We start from the raw sequence: 19,418 nt of genomic DNA on the forward strand, positions 1-19,418 counted from the left end.
ACGTCACAACTTGTCATAGATGCGTCATGGCAGTCAGCCCCGAATTATATTGACAGGAAGACTTGATGAATAAGCTTTGAAAACAAGACATTAAACAGTATAGTTGTATAACTATACATACACGACTGAACATCGGGACTAAATGTTTGCCCCAAAAGTTATGACAAGTTGGTAATAAGTCGTTGTCTTATTCGAAATGTCTGTGACAAGATGTCACAGCGTCTTTAGATATTAGTATAATAATAACATATTAAAAGAAAATATGCTAATATGCGCATTAAAAACTTGCTAATCACGATATGATGAAATATTTTATGTAGAATGAGTAACAACCTGCCCAATTCCCGCTCTACAGAACTCTTTGTAACTATTTTTAAGCACATTGGGGACCTCGAATTGTGGGACTTGGCATAATTAAAGTTCATATAGATTTAAGAACAAGAATATGTATGTATAATATGTGTTACAAATATAAATAATTCGACGGTCGAATTTCGACCATTGGACGACACCAGTTTTTTTTTCTTAGTAATCCGTTAAGATTAGGAACAAAACTTGGAAAAAGCCACTTTCGTAAGCAATTTTAAGCGTGCAAAACCAATAATGACAACCTGATTTCTTTAAAATTTGAAGCTTACACAGGATTTGCTGCAAGACGTCGTATAGAACTATCTAAATACCGTTGCAAGTGTAAATCTATCTGAAAGTTCTTGCCCAATATATTGGTGTGAGAACTTGCCAGTCTCAGCTTAGCCATACATTTGGTGTTTGGTCTTAACCGCGAATAAGTACATTACATTAGAAGTTCAGTGCGTTGCTCCTGTTTAAGAGCAATTGTGACGTTTACCCGCAGGTCGATTTCGTCATTTCTAAATGAAAATATACAGGGACATTTGGACATTGCGTTAATAACTAAAAATACAACGTAATTACCGCTGCTAACATTGGGCCAAATAATTGTCCATGAATAACAAATACCATAAGCAAAAACCTCAGTTTTACATTTATGAACTTTTCATAATTTTGTTATGGTGCCCGTGCGTATATGGCGCGTGCGTGGAATATATTTCTGACGGAAAGTGTGATGTCGTCGCGATGTATTGTCTTACATTAGAAGTATTTTATAATATAGGCATAAATATGTACGTATAGGCATTAAGGTGGATTAAATTAAAATTACTTTTTATTGATATTGTTTTTTTCATCTACCGGAAGAGTAACAAATTGTACCATTATTTTCAAATAAGTATGTGGTTCCATTTAGTGACACATTGACTACACGTCAAAATGACCTTCTATAGTTCAAATTTAACTACAGTACATTGCACCTTTCGGTTAAATTACCTCGAAATTCATTTCTTTAACATAAATGACTCAAGTTAGAAACATGGCGTGCTATCATTATAATTGTATTAAACTAGTCCGACCTTCGGCGGTGACCTCAAGCCATTTTCCTGACAATGAATTCGGTGATTCATCATTTTAAATTAAAAATGTATTTGAACATTATTCACACGCGAAATTGTCTATACCTATGCAGCACGATAGCTTATTTGGAAAACGATTGCCGATTCGAATGTCCGCAGGTTCAAATCCCAAGGGACACAAATCCGACTTTTCGAACTGTCATCATGCACCCTATCCTGCCTAAGTAGGCAGAAGAGTAAGCAATTGGAAAGAGTAAAGTTACTCTTTCCTATTGCTTACTCATCCCTCCCACACGTAAAATATACAGGCCCCCTTTGTTCCCCGACAGTTTCTTCCTAAGCTTTATACTAGACGACTGTCTTTTAAAATTTTATTTTTTAAAAACCCTTCAAGAAGGAACTGGCTAACAGAATGTTACGCGTTTATTGTTTATGAATTATTTACTTTAACCGTGAAGGAAAACATCGTGAGGTCACATTCTTGGTATTTCGAAGGTATGTTAAGTCTACCAACCCGCACTACTCCAGCGTGGTGGACTAAGGCCTAATCCCTCTCAGTAAATGAGACAATAACAGGCTGATATTATTAATGTCAATACTTATTTTCAAGTTTAGGTGGTCCCTAGTACACGAGGGTCCAAGTAGATACCTCTTTGCACTGGTCTTCCGATTTGCAGGAAGTTTTAGGTAGAATAAACAAATTGCAGAAATTATCAGCCTGAAAATGTGGCAAAAGGCGACACGAACGTTCGTGTCGTTTCACTGTGATTGGTCGATAGACTAGCATGTGATTCACGCGTTGGTGTCTCGACCAATCACATTACAATTGAACGAAACATACCTTCTTGTCCCGTTTTTAAATGTATTCGGTTTTTATGTATTGCAGTTATTTATGGATTTTAATGTCTGTATATTTATTTGTTATACCAATGGTACAACTCATCAAAATTGTGTCAGTACTTAACGTGTATTTCGTGACGAAATGTACAAAGTACCATACATGATATAAGTAGTTAAAAATGTATTTAAACAGTTACAAGTCGTAAATACCACATACATTTGAATATTTCCATTATTTTCGAAGTACAGACAACATTAACAATTCAACGGTTCACTTTTACCAAGTCGAATATCCATTTTTTATTAATGTTGCTAAAAAGAAATTAAAATTTTCATGTTGGTAAAATTTTGAACAGGCAAATAAGTAATGGTTTTCTGTTTATTTATCTTTTGGAATTATTATAAATTCTCACTAAAAGACATATAATCACGAGAAATAAATAAATCCTTTAGTACATCAAATAAAACATACAGCTTTGTAACAGTGATCTAGCGAATTGCATATTACTACATAGATAACAATAAAACTAATGTATACCAATCAAGTTGATGAATGGCGCAAAAACCCAAGGTTATACCAATTGTGCGCACCATGTCAATTCAACATTTGTCTGCCGAGTTTTTTTAAACCAATAATAAATAATAATATCAGCCCTGTATTATATACTTGCCCACTGCTGAGCACGGGCCTCCTCTACTACTGAGAGGGATTAAGGCCGTAGTCCACCACGCTGGCCTAGTGCGGGTTGGTAGACATCACACACCTTCGAAATTCCTATAGAGAACTTCTCATATGTTTATTCCTGAGTAATCTGTGTAAATACACAAATAATACTAGCACACGTTAAGAACTACTTCTATTTTTTGGAAGTCTGTTAAAAAGTCTCGAATATACATTACCAAGTAGCTATTAGTTTAAATGCGGGGATAGCCTAGTTGGGTGTGGAACGGACTGCCAAGACGAATGTCCGCAGGTTCAAATCCCAAGGGCACACACCTCTGACTTTTCTAAAATCATGTGTGTATTCTTTGTGAATTTATCGTTTGCTTTAACGGCGAAGGAAAACATCGTGAGGAAACCTACACACCTGAAAAGTTCTCTATAGGCATTTCGAAGGTGTGTGAAGTCTACCAATCCGCACTCGGCCAGCGTGGTGGACTAAGGCCTAATCCCTCTCAGTAGTAGAGGAGGCCCGTGCTCAGCAGTGGGCAAGTATATAATACAGGGCTGATATTATTATTATTAGAAACGACTGATGTTAAATTCTAAGGCAAACTCTTTCCGATAGACTTGGGAAAGCATTTTGCATTGACCGCATATTGAATAGGAATACAGTCATAAAGACAATATGATTGCGCCTAATGGAAACTTCCAGAAACAGCATATCAGCAAACAAACTCCTTTCATTATAAATGGCGCTGATAAATATGCCGGAAATCATTCCAACAATTGATTGTGGAAAAAACTGTGCCAAGAAAACACGATCACTTCCTTCTCACCTAAAAAGAGTTTGCAATTCCGAATCGTTTTTACCAAAAACCTACCAACGATAATTGAATCTAGACGGCCTCGGTAGATATGTATTGTGTGCGTGGAACGAGAACGTTCTGAGGTCCCAAAGTGACATAATTGACATAATTATGCTGGCCTGATGGAATCGGATATACACAGGCTGATCTCTGAATGCGACACTCTTACGTGGGCCACTATGGCGGGTTTTAACACCTTGTGTACGGTGGTCGCTATCCGGGCGGATATAAAGTATATCCTACTAGCTTTTGCTCACGGCTTCGCCCGCGTGAAGGAGTTTTCCGGGATAATTTTTTTTCCAACTTACTTGATATGTATCGTTATATTATGATTAAATTGCGCAAAATCATTATAAATTGTGCCTATGTGTTATTCTGATGTATAACCAATATTACTGTAAAGTTTCATCCAAATCCGTTCAGTAGTTTTTTCGTGAAAGAGAAACAAACATACATACATCCATCCTCACAAACTCGCATTTATAATACAGTAGGACTACGCAATATGTTACGTCGGCTCAACGTGGGACAAGGGAACAGAGCAGACCCTTTCAAAGTAGACTATGTTATGACAACACGAGGTATGGTTTACACGTCGTTTCCTACACACCGCACCGGCAGCCGCTGGAGTTTAAACATCATATTAATCACACGAGACTGTAAGGTGTTATTGTTAAGGTCGGTGTCGACTGGAGGTGAGTTGAAGCGAATGGCATTTGTGTGCGCGGCAGTCCTGGATTTGTAAATAGGCCGTATCGGCCGCGGCCTATGGGCGGCAGCCTCTTAGGGGCGGCAGATTTCAGAGGACGCTCACTCGATTAAATTAATCATTCGTTTATTTAACTTTAGTGCCTTCCATAATACACACAAATGGAAAATGATTAAGTATTTTAGAAACCTACACACATACATAAACTTACCTACATAGAGCGGCGGAAAAAAAGTGGCCTACACTCATAAAAAATACAAATTCGGTACTAGTGCGCGGTGTTTCCATTCGGCTCCCAGTAGACGGAATTTTATAGTAGTCCACAAGCGTGGCTGAACAAATGCAAAATTTTAAATCTATCAGTGGCAAAAGGTCCATATAACCAGATTCCTGCCGTCTTTCCTTTCTTATGTATAATGTAAATATCATTAGAACTATTTGCAGACCACATGTTAAACATTAGTATATGTATGTTGTGTCGGGTTCCCTTCAGAAAATTTCACCATTCACCACTGAAAAGCATACACAGTAAATTTATTGAAAACATACATTTTTCTATCTTTAATAAAGTTACCTCTTTGTAGTATATTTAAAAAAAAAACACTATTTTATGACGTAAAATAGAATTGTTTTAGGTTCATTTTTGTTCACAAATGATTTTTAAATAAGTCGCTGTGTGCCGTATTTGCGACATTTTACACATCTACCTTTTTCTTTCGACATAATATACCTTTTAAAAATAAATCTCTAAGTCGTGGCATAAACTACAAAGTCTGTATCTCCTAATTGGATGTAGGTACTAACTTCGTATACTTTTTGGTATTGTTATCAAAATTCACATGCGAGTCACGCGGCCAACGTACAAAAACGTGGTTGTAATCACCATAAAGACCGCAAAAAGCGTATATTATTACAATTATCAACAACAGTTTACAATAAAAACATGTAAATTAACCACGATAACACGGGGTCATGCAAGTTTTGGCTAAATCTGGATACGATACGAAAATCTACACCAATATCAAAAAAACACGTTCTCTTGGCGCCCACAAAAGAACCCGTGGGTCAGCTGATAAACTAAACTATGCATGAACAGCCATAAAACCAGAAGACTTGCGCAGTCAACCTTGAAAGTTACAAATAGGTATTAAAGAGTGTGGGTCCCTGGAAAAATCACTCACCTACGACAAGCATTTGCTGGTGATAGGATATATTTTATATCCGCCTAAATAGCGATCACGTAAATAGCACATAAATAGCGTACACAAGGCCATAGTGGCCCACGATATACGGATATATATGGGCTGATCCCGAAACGTGATATACTTGCGTGTGCCATTATGGCGGATCTTATACCTTACATCCCCATGTGGTGTAACATCAGGCAATCTGAATTTATTTCTAACACTCTAAAATGTTCAAAAACATTCGCATTTATAAATCTATATAAAGCTGAAGAGTTTATTTGTTTGAACGCCCTAATCTCAAGAACTATAACAATTTTTAATTTTCTTCACTAATAGCATGCCACATTACTGCTTAGTGCCCATAGTCTACTTTTTATACCGAAAAAATATAAAGCATGGCTTTTACCCCGCAAAACTTTTTCACACGACCGGCGCCGCTAAAAAAATGGTTATTATTAGATATCTTTCCAAGACCCCAGCTCAATGGCCTCACGTTGTGAAGGTATCTTACAAATAAGATATTACTTATTACTATGACGTTTCCTAATTTTATCAGTACAAGATTTGATATCATTAAATCAGCATTTTCAATAATTAAGAATGATTGCTATATGGATAGAGCACAATAAAAATCTAGAGAATTCCAAAAAAAAAATAATCTTAATTTTTTAAACAAAACTTTTAGCCTTTATTCCTGAAGAGTTCGGCAGGGTTGAGATCACTGTTGGGCACGGGTCTTTTCCACAAATAACAGGGTTTAAGCCGAACCAGTGCAAGCGGACTTCACATATTTTTGAAATTCAGTAGCATTAAGTATGTAGATTTTCTCACGATGTTTCTCTTTCACCATTAAACCAAGTGATAACTGAGAAATTATATATTTCTTATCAAAAGGGGCCTTAATGCTGGATGCATTAGATAATGCAATTGGTAGAGACCAATCTACCTTCGGATGAAGAAGAGATCTACTACAAAGAAGGGGATGTATGTACTGGCAAACTCGTTGTACCCAGCGTAATTACCAAGCATTATGAGACTTAACATCTTATGTCTTTTACTGGTGGTTAGTCTCTTATATATGAGTGTGTGCCTGGGTAGGTACCACCGCAATACCTATATCTGGCGCCAAGCAGCAGTGTGTAGTCACTGTTGTGTTCCGGTTTGAAGGACATTGTAGCCAGTGTAACTGCTGGACATAACAGGATTTAACATCTCATGTCTAAGGATGGCGAGCGCAGTGGAACACCAAACAATACTTTGTAGTTCAGTTGGTGTGTTTCTACTGTTTATGGGCGGTCGTATTACTTACCATCAGGCGAAGAGCAGACTCGTCTCGTCATTAAAAGCAGTAAAAAAAATGTCTCAGGCTGAAAACACGCAGTACTTTGTAATTCAAAGTTCCTATGATGTCGCTGCTGTTGGTCAGTCGCGTCGCTTACATCTGGCAAGCGGCATGCTCGTTTTATCATATCATTGGTCAAAACGTGATGTTATATAGCCTATAGCCCTCCTCGATAAATGAGCTATCAAACACTAAAATAGTTTATCAATTCGAACCAGTAGTTCCTGAGATTAGTGCGTTCAAACAAACAAACACTTCGGCTTTGTTTAACAGTTAGAGTATGGATTTGTATAAAACTCCACTAGTGAAAGGCACCTTGATGATTACTCAATATCGATTGGTATTAAAAAATAAGTTGTTTATGGTTCAGTATCCATGGTGCTTGATTACTTATTGATCTGTGTAGGCGTATTGACGGGTGAATCGGTATTAGTACCAAAACCCATGACGTCGACCAATGATGGAAAATCCTACTAATAATCTAAATGGATTGCGAAGATGTTTGGATATTGGTGAGAAGTAAACACCTGAAATTAATCTTTTAACCGACTTCAAAAGAGAGGTTTTTGAATTCCTTGTTTGTTTCCTTACATCTGACACTGTAATGTGATTTATCTACGTCTGACATTGAAAATAATGTCCAAAAAGTCCACTGAATAAACATGAAAACCTCACGAATACATGTCCTTTCCTTCATAGTTTAAAGCCATCAGTGCTTTCATGGTTGATCATTGTGTGTATAGTCAGTTGATTACTGACTATCAGATGACTCCCCTTCGCCTCGTCCACTCCCCTCCCAAGGCAATCCTTGTTCGCTCAGTCTCCACACCGAATGCACGCCCATGCTCGGGAAAATTCGTTGCGTCTCTACACACAATCCAGTGTATACCTCATTGTCGCCGCCACCATTGCGGCTTGCGACGGCGCAGGCAGATCGCCGAGGGGCGAGGTTCCCAACCGCTCTACCGGCACCCGCGCGCCTCCTGACACTCAGCTCTCGAACGCAGTCACAATCGGGCACTTTAGTTGTTTTACTTCCCATATTTTAACGGCATTAAACCTATGTACTACAGTCCACATAATATGTTTTATTTGCAAGTCCAATCATTGGTTTATACACTCGTGGTTGTAACTACACATTAAGGCCTATGAGGGTTCGCAAACACTTCCTGGACTTCTCTACGCCCTTCCTAATAAGGCTCATTTTCCTTCCTATACCCTTACCTTCCCCAGATATCCCCTCCCACCTTTCCTCCAGGACCTTACAGTCACTAAGCCGAGGGATTCCAGTATCCCCCACTCGTAAGTTTCCCCCGGTGTTAACTGCGGGGTCCAATAATAAAAAAGAAAAATCACATGACTCACTTTGCTTATACAAAAAACCACATATAAATCTCAACATATGCAAATATTGAAATACAAGTTTACGGGTATAACGGTATGGACTGACTCCCTTATCAATTTTATATACATATTTATGGCTGACGTCATAACTTTATAACCATGACTGGGCAGAATTATTTCTATGAAGTCAATGTTGATATAATCAGTTTGGGTGGCATTGTACAGGGGGTATCATCAGCGCATACGGGGGCCGGGAGATCCGTGACTACCTCAGCATTGATTGGTGCCCACCAACAGCATTTTAAAGCAGCCTTCAACTATTATTTGGAAACAATCATACTTAGTCTACGATACAGACCTACCTTGAAAATTACTAAGTAATTACGCCCATGGGGGGATAGTGGGTGAGGTGATTAATGATTATTATTGTTTAGGCAGGTAGCGTCGGGGAGGGGGGTAAATATTGTCTACTAGCTTTTTCGCGCAGCTCCGTTTTCATGAAGGATTTATTTAGAGTCCAATTGTGAAGTTTAACAGGATATTTTTTTTTATTGCTTTGAATGACGAGACGAGCTTGTCGCTTGCCTGATGGAAAGCGTTACGACCGTTCATAAACAGTAGTAACACCATCCAACACCTTGAATTACAAAGTATTGTTTGGTATCCCAGTGCGCTCGCCATCCTGAGACATGAGATGTTAAGTCTTATTATGTCCAGTAGTTACACTGGCTACAATGATCTTCAAACTGGAACACAACAGTGACTAGACACTACTGCTTAGCGACAGAAATAGACATTGCGTTGGTACCTACTCAGGCGGACTCTCAGATATTAAAGACCTACCATTAGACCTTAATGTTCGTGATACAGACCAAGTAAAAATAGCCTCAAGACAACATAATAAAAACAACTTCTTACGGATATGTACTTTAAAATATACTTTAAAGAGTAATCAATCATTTTGGCCACATAAATAATTATGAGTGCCGTTATGGGAATCGTTTACAAAGTTTAAGAGGCGTAGAGGACGAGCAGGGTGACTAACCTCAGTACGACAAAAAAATTCAATAGTTACAGTTTAAACTATACTGGTATACTAGTTATTTATTACCATATCCATACATAAAATAAAATAGCAAAATCTGTAGTATTTAATTTAAAAGAATAGTAAAAAAGGAAGAATAAGAATAATTACGGCAAATACTAATAAAAATGCAAAAGTTTATAAGTTTTTATGTTATAGTGTAGTGTGCAAACGAGCATGGTCCACCTGATGGTAAATGATCACCGCTGCTCATAAACATCCGCAGTACCAAATTTTTATTTTATATAGGCTAATGATACTAAAATTGGCCTAGACCTACAAAACCTAGATCAAATGACGGAGAAAAATATGGTGATGTTCTATATATATAAAAATGAATCCCATTTCTCTTGGTCATGCCATCACACGTGAACGGCTGGACCGATTTCACAATTTTTTTTTGTTGCGTTTACTATGGTCAGGAGAAGGTTCTTATGAAAGAAAAAATTCAAAAAATTGCGCGGAATATTAGAAAATTTAAGAAAACTTAACGAAAATATATTTTTTGTATAACTGTCAATTGTTTGAAATAACTGTCAGCGATTGACAGAATGCGCGCTGCAAATTCATAGTTAAGGTGATAGCTTAAGGTCCATTTTCATACATTTTGTTTCACCTTTAATCTGGGTAACTAAACAAGTATTGACAAGTAAAGAATTTATATTCACGTCTAGTTAGTGATTAGTTCTCGCAGTTGAAAGAAAAACGTAAAAATAATTAACATGCATGGATATTTCGGCCTTTAAAATTTCGTCGTATTAAATTTTAGACGTGAATTTAAATTCTTTACTTGTCAATACTTGTTTAGTTACCCAGATTAAAGGTGAAACAAAATGTATGAAAATGGACCTTAAGCTATCACCTTAAGACGGGACAACGTCTGTCGGGTCACCTAGTTCTAAATATTAATATAATTCATTTTCGGTATATTTGTCGCTTAAATATGATTGCCTTCAAGCGTCGTCATATTCATCGAACTTCAGATAATTCTAATAATTAGATCTAGGGTTATAAGGACCCTTCGCCAGTGATAGGTAACTAACTCAACAAAATGCACAATACTATTAAGGCAATAACAACTCGAAACAAGAAAAAGTCCATTTAACACAAACCACGATTGTTAACTATACATAAACCAATTAATTCCATCATTGCCTAGTCTTACACAATAGATGTTTCATCTCGCGGTAAATACGCGGGAATCCTTGTTAACATTGTCGTCATGGGAAACCACTTCCTGTTCGCTTCGGAGGGTAAATAACTTCATAGCTTAGTAGGTAAATAGCAAATGTCTTAAGCGAGGTTTAGTTTAAGAAGAAAACTGACATAAATTGACTACCGAAAGTGATTTTCACAACGTAAATAATCAAGAATTTCGAGGGTGTGTGAAGTCTACCAATCCGCACTAGGCCAGTGTGGTGGACTAAGTCCTAATCCCTCTCAGTAGTAGAGGAGGCCCGTGCTCAGCAGTGGGCAAGTATATAATACAGGGCTGATATTATTATTATTAGAAACGACTGATCTTAAATTCTAAGGCAAACTCTTTCCGCTAGACTTGGGAAAGCATTTTGCATTGACCGCATATTGAATAGGAATACATTCATAAAGACAATATGATTGCGCCTAATGGAAACTTCCAGAAACAGCATATCAGCAAACAACCTCCTTTCATTATAAAATCAGCAGTGGGCAAGTATATAATACAGGGCTGATATTATTATTATTATTATAAATAATCAAGGCGAGGTGACTTCTCTTGGAAGTCGACATTCTATTGGACTTCACTCCACACCATCAGGTCTAATGGCGTACTTAGCGGTGCCCTTATAAAAAAAAATGCTTTCGGCGTCTCGCACGTGTATAATTACTGAAATATTGCCGCTAGCAGTATATTGCTGCGACAACTTGCTAGTCTAAACATAACTTCATAGGTATAAATGACTAATTTATATTCTGTAATGTTTAAAATGTGATGTTTCGGTTTAGGGAAAGTCTCGCGTCCGAGAGTCTACTACGAAAAACGAAATCCGTAGTTTCGAAAAAAACTAAAAATTGCGCGGCAAATTAGAAAATTTAACGACAATTTTAATTTTATATAACTGTCAATTGTTTGAAACAACTATAAGCGATTGACAGAATGCGCGCTGCAAATTCATAGTTAAGACGGGACAACGTCTGTCGGGTCAGCTAGTATGCTATAAAATCCCATGCTTTGGTTGTAAAAATACACTGCGACTGCGCCGCGTAGTATCCATTATATACTCCTACTCAGTACTTTCCATACTAATGAGTTGCGAGGCAAGCTGATGTTTGCAGAATGTAGCTTGACGGCAAAAATAAACAGTAGTACCCACCCTGATAAACCAACCTAACAAACTTTTAGTTTATTCTGAAGCGGAATCAATAGAAGTAATGTTAATCCCAGTGCAATGTTGCATAATGTTTGGTCCGCTGCCAAGTTCAATAAACGCAAGCGTATCGACTAGTATCAGGAAACAAGAATTCATCTAGCAAGATAATACTGGCGACCGAGCAACTACACATTAAAAACAAAACATCACGCCTTTATCTCCAAATAGTAGGCAGAGGTGTAACTAGATCACCAACTTTTCGCAAAGTCCGTCCCAGGATATAATAGGGTAAATTCCAGACTACGGGCTGCGGGCTGATACTGAGCAGGAAATTATCACTTTGCCCGACATGGGATTTGAAGTTTTGATTAAAAAGAGAGAAAAAAAATTTACCATCAGAGCGATGTCGTACCGCACGCACTACAATATGAAAAGAAACTATAGCTAGCAGATTCTTTTTTATGTATATTTACTGCCGAGTATTATTTATATGAATATTTGCTGCCGAGTACTACACAGGGCTTTAAATAAACACCTCTCCTTTCCCCCATAATTAATAAACCATCAAGCGACCTCACACAGACGTGTGTTTCATACAAAAATAATGACATCACACAATGTTGCGCAATATCGTGTCATACAATTCTAAGATAAGAATCAGACGGTAAAAACTTACAAATCGCGGAATGACTTGCTAAAATCCACCTAGCTCAATAGAATACTAATTTATTTATAGTGTCTATTTAACCTCGGCGTCTATGTTATGCATTTAACTTGCTGGTGGTAGGATATATTTTATATCCGCCCGGATAGCGACCACCGTACAAAGGTGTTAAAACCCGCCATAGTGGCCCACGTAGGTGTGTCGCGTTCCGGGATAAGCTTGTGTATATCCGGTTCTAATACCGGCATAATTGTGTCGGCTGTCGAGGGGTAATCATCTCTCATCAGTCGACATTCTATTGGAGCCCACTCCACTTACCATCAGGTGCAGTGGGGACAATTAGACTTGTCCGTATAAATTAAATTATAGATTCTAGTTTACTGGTCGGTTTCTCGTATGTAGCACCGAATTGCCTATTTCTATCGCCGACCAGCAGTCTGCAGTGTTGTGTTCCGGTTTGAAGGACATTGTAGCCAGCGTAATTACTCGACATTATGAAACTTAATGAACTTTCAGGGAGATGAAGTGCCATGCAATACTTTGTAATTGAAAAATGGCGTTACTTGTTTATGCGGTCGTATTGCTTGCTATCAGACGAGCGGCATGCTTTTCTCGTCATTTAATTGCAAAAAAAGCAAATGTTAAGGGGCTTGGTGTAGTGGCAAATTATGTGGGCTGTGGATCGAATGTTCTTTGGTTCGAATCCCACGTCGGGCAGCACTCTGGGTGTTTTTAATAAATTTTCACCCGCACTTTAGCTCAGAGGGGGTTGACATCAAGCCAGCAGCTGGTTGGAGAAGCCACGCCAAATGCTTTTTATTTGGATATATATATTGCACCAATCCTACGTTGGAGTGGGATTTTGTTATCGACTCAGTGTGCAAAGTGATTTCAAGATAAGGCAAAATGGAAATATTTACGAATTATTTCTTCAGATAAATAATTTTAGATCATTTTGAAAATTTCAAAGTACTAAAATATTCCTTATTAAATTGTATTTCTAACAGTGTTGGTTCCAAATTAAAATTATGTGTACTTTAGGATACACGGAATCAACAATTATAGTGGCATTTTCATAAAGAAATTAAAGAAACAATATCCTCATTATTAAAAATGAGAAACAACCAATATAAAGCTAAGATAATGCAGTGATTTTATTTCTATATGTATTATAAATTTCTAATAAATAAGTTCTAAAATTACGGTTAGCGCCCCGTTTTGCTCGAGGAAGGACCTTGTAAGATACCCAATACATTGTATCAAATTGACGTAATGTCTTGTCATGACAAGATTTGTAATTTATATTTGTCAGTGCAGTTCTGTCCAATTCTCCTAAAGTTCAAGTTCTACATGGGCAGTAGTGGGGATTTCTATGAAGCAAGTCACATCGTCTAACCTTTTAGCCTTATAAAAAGCAACATGTCTCTCTAACGACGCAACCCACTTAGAAATCAGAGGGTGTAGTTTTTTACCTACCTTTTCTTCTTCTCAGTCGTACACTCCTGACGGAGTGGTCGTGGTTGTGGATCGTCTGATAAATTTGCACTTTTGCGAGACTTCTCCATCTCTCTCTATTAATGGCACTGCGTGTACATTCAGTGTACATTCGCCTACCTTTTACGGGTTAGAAAACTATAGATTAACCTGTTCAAACAAATACTATCTATCAGCTCTATACAAAAACATATACTCGTTTGGCTCGTGAAGACACGTGCGTCATTGCATCCTCAGTGAAAGATATCGTGTAATTTACACGAAGTACATCAGCAATTATTGTGTTTGCTTTGACGTTGGCTTAGCCTTAGACAAGCGGTATATTTACCTTTGCCTTTTTAGGACGTAAATTTGAGATTTATAGGGTTTCGAAAGGAAACCTTATTGTATCGGTTTTTATACATCTGTCTGTAGCGACCATTTTTTTTATTGCTCTGAATGACGAGACGAGCTTGCCGTCCACCTGATGGTAAGTGATACGACCGGCCATATACAAACAGTAGAAACACCAACACCTTGAATTAAAAAGTATTGTTAGGTATTCCACTGCGCTCGCCATATTGAGACATGAGATGTTAAGTCTTATTACGTCCAGTAGTTACACTGGCTACAACTTCCTTCAAACCGGAACACAACCGTGGATACACTAGTGTGTATCCACGGTTGTGTTCCGGTAGCAGTAGTCTGCTTGGCGGCAGAATAACCATTTTTTCTCGGGAAAGCGTAAAGCTATAGAGTTGACAGTCAACGTCATCTAAAGCTATGACCGTTTATATCGCATATTTTGCGAATTCACAAGCGAATCAAAACCTAAAGGACACATTCCGTTGACCTGGAATCATTAAATTTGCAAAAGCTATATCTTCCAGCACATGTAAAGGAAATATTCTAAAAACAAATAATATGTACTTTAAATTAAAAGAAAATATTAACTAGTACAAAACCAGTAGAAACACCACCAAAGCTTTAATGTGCACTGTATGGCACTGCATTCGTCACCTCGACAAGTTACACCAGCCGTGCTCGATCCTTTTATACGTAAACGTCTTAGTTACAGTGCCTCAGGTCTTAACGTAAATTCATGAGCCTACGAAGTGGTTAAAACTTATTTAAAATTAGTTTAAAAATTCTGTTAGAGTTTTACTTCAAAATATAGGCGGAAAATTGCGTTTTATTATTGAATTCCGTTTCTTATCTATACATGTAAAGTGAGGTGAGAGATTTCGAAATAAATTCAGATTTTTCCTTAGTTTATACCTATCGTTATTTGCACATTTCTGAAACGTGAAGACTTGTTTCATTTTTAGTGTTTCCTTGTCTGATCTAATCTCCATAGCGGGTTAACCGATTTAGATGTGCCTTTCATTGGCAGATAGATGATTTTTCATAGTAATCTTGATATTATAATAATTACAATTTATATTCAGATTACAAGTAAGTTAATTATACTGCTTTATTTTTGCAGAGGTGGGCAGAGGTGTTACTGCTGCACCCTAATTTAATGACTCAAATTCACACAAAAGTTATCTACGATATATATTTTTTTATTTTTTGCTCATCCTAGGAATCAAACCTATCTCACAATATTTTATCTGCAAACTTGCCATTAGATAAATAAAGCAATGCACACAATTACCTTCTTAATCCATTGACATGCAATTTGATAATTAAAATGTTTAATCATGAATCAATCAGCAAAATTTCTTAAACTTAAAAAAAACTCATCAGCTCAATTAAATGTGCCAATTGGTTTTTAAACACCATTAAATTGTTTTTAGAATTTGTTTAACCACATTTAATTTTTAAACATGTTCTTTTTTCAATTGTTTTTAATTTAGATGTTTTCTAGGCTTTAAAGCAGTACTAAATCATTGTTAATTTAAGAAGAGCTTGTAGTCAAAATAAACATTATTTCAATATTTCACCATGATTAAAATGTTTTCATTGACAGCAAATTGTAAACTTTATGATTCTTATTATTTTATTAAGAATAAAAAAAACTCATCAGCTCAATTAAATGTGCCAATTGGTTTTTAAACACCATTAAATTGTTTTTAGAATTTGTTTAACCACATTTAATTTTTAAACATGTTCTTTTTTCAATTGTTTTTAATTTAGATGTTTTCTAGGCTTTAAAGCAGTACTAAATCATTGTTAATTTAAGAAGAGCTTGTAGTCAAAATAAACATTATTTCAATATTTCACCATGATTAAAATGTTTTCATTGACAGCAAATTGTAAACTTTATGATTCTTATTATTTTATTAAGAATAGCTTTTGCCCGCGGCTCCGCCCGCGTTATAAAGTTTTTCAGGCTAAAGTTTACCGTTATAAAAGTAGTAGTTTCCCGGGAGCCTATGTTCTTCCCAGGGTCCCAGACTGTCTCCATGCCAAATTTCCTCTTAATACGTTGGGTAGTTTTTGAGTTTAACACGTTCAGGCAGACAGATGCAGCCGGGAACTTTGTTTTATAATATATTTTTTAGAACTTTTTAAGAGGAACAATCCCGTCATACATCATTGTTGCATAACTTTAACCGTTTACGCAGCGCACGCAACGGAAGCTCTCATAACTAATAAATTGTCCCCGTTTTTGCAACATGTTTCATTACTGCTCCGCTCCTATTGGTCATAGCGTGACGATATATAACCTATAGCACTCCAGGAACAAAGGGCTATCCAACACAAAAATATTTTTTCAGTTCGAACCGGTAGTTCCTGAGATTAGCGATTACTGCTCCGCTCCTATTGGGCATAGCGTGATGATATATATAGCCTATAGCATTCCAGGAACAAAGGGCTACCCAACACAAAAAGAATTATTCAGGACCTTATTCTGTATGATAGTGTAAACGCGTAACGCGGCCGTGTCATGTTATCTTTGAGAAATGTGCGTGAAATGGTATTCTGTAAGCCAAATTTCTATAGTCCTAAACATGATGTGTTGTGTTACGTGCTTGTTACGCACTGTTAAAATAACGTGCGGGATAGAGAATAAGGGCCCAGTTCAAACTCCTAGTTTCTGAGATTAGCCATTACTGCTCTGCTCCTATTGGTCATAGCGTGATGATATATAGCCTATAGCACTTCACGAACAAAGGGCTATCCAATGCAAAATGATTTTTTAGTTCGAACCGGTAGTTCCTGAGATTAGCCATTACTGCTCTGCTCCTATTGGGTATAGCGTGATGATATATAGCCTATAGCACTCCACGAACAAAAGGCTATCCAACGCAAAAAGATTTTTTTTAGTTTGGACCGGTAGTTCCTGAGATTAGCCATTACTGCTCCGCTCCTATTGGGTATAGCGTGATGATATATAGCCTATAGCACTCCATGAACAAAGGGCTATCCAACGCAAAAAGAATTTTTCAGTTTGGACCGGTATTTCCTAAGATGAGCCATTACTGCTCCGCTCCTATTGGGTATAGCGTGATGATATATAGCCTATAGCACTCCACGAACAAAGGGCTATCCAACGCAAAAATAATTTTTCGATTTGGACCGGTAGTTCCTGAGATTAGCGCGTTCAAACAAACAAACAAACAAACAAACAAACTCTTCAGCTTTATATAATAGTATAGATAATTAATGACAAATTCATGAAGATTTCAATTATTTTCGTCACAATCAACTCATTTATATTAATTACGTTAATCATAATATACAAATTGCTAACTTGTTTCTTTATTCACATGTTTTAAATATGCTAAACATTTTACACCAAATCTAATGCCCTGTCTGTTTTTTTAAATTAACTAAGATGAAAATAAGTAATTTGCATGATATCAATACAATTAACACAATACAATAGTCTGTGTAAATGTGTGTCTTCATTGTAATTCCAACAACATTATGGTTGTGAGAATGTTATTATAAACATGCATAAAATTATTTCACATTAATCATGGTATATTTCTCTATGCAAAGACAAAAAGTCAAGAATACTTAAAGGATGCTAAACATAAAAGAGGGTGCAGAGCAGGTCCTAGCATATCTCAAATCAATCCCAGATTCATAATAGAATGGTTTTGGTCAAACACTATTGTCTATTATTGTGACACACATGATAAATACTATCTATTTTTATTGCCTTATTATTTGTTAATCATAAAGACTTATTACATGATAATATTTACTATATGCCATTCAATTTCTTTATGGTCACTATTATTTCATAAAACTTAAATACTTTTTGCACCTCTTTTGAATTTCGAATAATAGTCATAGACAAAAAATAACAGTACAATATAAATTGTGTACAAGTACATATTTTATTTTTTTATTGATATTAGAAGGTATGTGCAATAAATTAGATTGTTTGAGTTGTAATATACGCAATTTGACAAAACGAAATCCAATTGGCACTACCAACAATGTTAACATTCAAGTAGTCATACTTTGGTTGAAATTTGACTATGTAATTTATTAAATTTGGAACACATAATAAACATAAGTTTTATTTTTCCACTCTAATTTTTTAAATGAACGTTAATTATGACATATCTCACTCTTCCGTGCGCGCTATGTGCTTTAAAATGGGTAAAAATAGGTTTTTCTTTACGTATTTAATACATAGATAACACATAATATTACCCCACCAATTCTCTAGTTATTACCACGAATATATAGATATTTTTAAATCAATTCTAAGTGTTGAGAAATTAAAATGTCCTCTGCAGTAAATTTCTCCGAAAACACCGACAATCGCCGGCCGTCGTCGGAACTACAGACGTAAGTCAAAACAATCGAGCCGACCACAGTTGCTTCGCGGATCGCGCTCACATCCTCTCATATTACTCAAAACATCGCTGCGACCTCCTCCACTACCCAAATAAAACATAAAAAACCCACAAAATCGATGGAACACCATATACGATGATGTAAACAATGTGCCCACTTTCGCCTTGAAGTATTGATTTTAAACCATTTTGTAGTTATTTTTTTAAATGAAAGTACGGTTAACAAGGCCAAATTACATATTAATTACAATACCGTAATTAATTAGTACATAATTATACAGAAAATGTCTTTACTCACCTATTTTATGCAGTGTCGAAGGATTTCTTTAGAGAGCACTACCGATATTGATTTAAACACTAATTCACTTATTATTTACGATTCTCAACGCTAGGTTTTTAATTAAGATATATTATAGGTCAATTACTGCAGTCTTCGATCGAGATATTATATAGAAAAATCGCGAATAAACTCATAAAACGTGTTTTAACCTTTAGCACACTACTTCGTTTCTGTAAATCGAATGCGTAAACTGAAAACAATTGTCACGTCAGGTGGCGCTATGATAGATAATTGACATCAAAGGCAACATGCCTAGCATGCTTCTGCTGTTCATATAATCATTTAATTTTTGGAAAAAAAATGTGAATTATGTTTTTTAGGATTTTAAATTAATTGTTGCATTATTAAACTTTATCTATTACTT

At 36.4% G+C, this 19,418-nt stretch overlaps 1 protein-coding gene across 2 annotated transcripts in view; it reads right to left on the minus strand.

Annotated features, from left to right (window-relative positions):
• Positions 1-19,254, minus strand: part of LOC115448777 (oxidative stress-induced growth inhibitor 1) — a 65,946-nt gene extending 46,692 nt beyond the window's left edge. For both annotated transcript variants that reach the window (XM_037440590.1, XM_037440582.1), the window contains exon 1: positions 19,013-19,254. The gene's annotated coding sequence lies outside the window, so the exon portion shown is untranslated. The remainder of the gene's footprint in view (positions 1-19,012) is intronic.
• Between the last annotated feature and the right edge of the window lie 164 nt (positions 19,255-19,418).

Source organism: Manduca sexta, chromosome 4, assembly GCF_014839805.1.
Source record: "Manduca sexta isolate Smith_Timp_Sample1 chromosome 4, JHU_Msex_v1.0, whole genome shotgun sequence".
Lineage (NCBI taxonomy): Eukaryota > Metazoa > Arthropoda > Insecta > Lepidoptera > Sphingidae > Manduca > Manduca sexta.